Below are 1,829 nucleotides of genomic sequence, written 5' to 3' on the forward strand. Positions count from 1 at the left end.
TATATATATGTCCATTGAGAAAATAGTTTCTCATTGGGTGAAGCTAACAAGATAGATAATTTCCGGTAGGATTAATTTGAAGACATAATTTGTTTGTGAAGCTAAACGTTGAATATGTTTGCTAATATAATTTTCTTGATCAGCGTTCGGTTAATGTTTGAACAGATTCCCTCTCTATGTAAGGTAAACAATTTGAAGGTCTTGTGAATATTTTGAGATTTCATTTCATATTTGAATGCTTATTGCCGAAATTTGCGGTTATATTTTCTAAGTATTTTTCTGTTGTATGAGAAGCCCTTTGTTTTATATAAATATGGTACAAAATGTGTTATTTTTCCTTAATAGTTCAATAACTTTCAAACCTTAATAATAAGAACCTTAAAATATCGATGGCAGAATAAAAACAGGAATTGCAACAAATATAATCTGAAATGAAATCTATATCTGAAAAATAGAAGGAAGAGGTGGCACATTGAAAATTTAGAAGGGAAGGGGAAAGAGAACAAGGAAAAAAGAAAAAGAAAGCCACAAAAGGAAAAAAAGAAAAGGAAAGAAACGATAGTTTATAAACAGTTTATAAGGCGGCGAGCTGGCAGAAACGTTAGCACGCCGAGCGAAATGCTTAGCGGTATTTCGTCTGTCGCTACGTTCTGAGTTCAAATTCCGCCGTGGTCGACTTTGCCTTTCATCCTTTCGGGGTCGATAAATTAAGTACCAGTTACGCACTGGGATCGATGTAATCGCTTTAATCCCTTTGTCTGTCCTTGTTTGTCCCCTCTGTGTGTAGCCCCTTGTGGGCAGTAAAAGAAATAAGAAACGATAGTTTATAAACATTTGAATTGCGTACATATGTGTCTAAAGATGTATAACCCAAATGCGTATCAGTTGCTTCGCATAGCGTTTGCCTTTCACAATAATCTATGATTTAGTGTCCAAGTTGAGACTAACTTTATACAGCTTTTTAATTCTTCTTCTTTGGTTTCCTGTTTATAACGTCTGTTTCCTTACTTGAATGTCTTAGTATTTTCAATAATTCTGTAAAAGAGCAATTCCATTATTCCTTTTTAGAGCTGCTCTGACATTGACGAGTGGTCAAAGTTTCCTCCAGAAATATGGATGGTGTTAGTTACAGTGTTGGATTTTGACCGTGTATTTGATTTAGCTCCCTTAAACATCATGGCCAGAAATCTAAGGGTAGCTACACATTTTCGAATGTTAAGTATTACAGGTTAATTAAACTTAATTGCACATATTTAATGTCGCAATGTGTAGATATGGACACCAAAATAAAAGTGTATAAAATCGTCAGATTTCAGATTTAATCGTGAAGGAAAAGTAAACATATTAAGAGAGAATCCGTATAAATATTGCTTCTGTTTGTTTTAGCAGATAAATATATACTAAGAAATAAACAAGCTTTGTGGATGTGGAGGTATGTATGTATATATATATATATATATATATATATATATATATATATTTGTGCGTATATATGTGTGACTCTTTACATGTGCATATATGTGTGTATGTTTGTGGGGTGTCTCATATATATATATATATATATATATATTTATATACATACAGTTGGTCCTTATTTGTATTTGTGTAGGTGTTCTGAAATAAATATCTGTATGTATATTGTTGCATCTAGAGAAGCGCAGATGATGTCTATCTATCTATCTGTCTGCCTGTTTGTCTGTCTGTCTGTCCATCTATCTATCTATCTATCTATCTATCTATCTATCTATCTATCTATCTATTTATCTATCTATCTATCTATCTATCTATCCATGTGTCTGTTCGTCTGTCTGCCTAACTTTATATATATA

The sequence above is a fragment of the Octopus bimaculoides genome, chromosome 17 (genome assembly GCF_001194135.2).
Source record: "Octopus bimaculoides isolate UCB-OBI-ISO-001 chromosome 17, ASM119413v2, whole genome shotgun sequence".
NCBI classification, from domain to species: domain Eukaryota; kingdom Metazoa; phylum Mollusca; class Cephalopoda; order Octopoda; family Octopodidae; genus Octopus; species Octopus bimaculoides.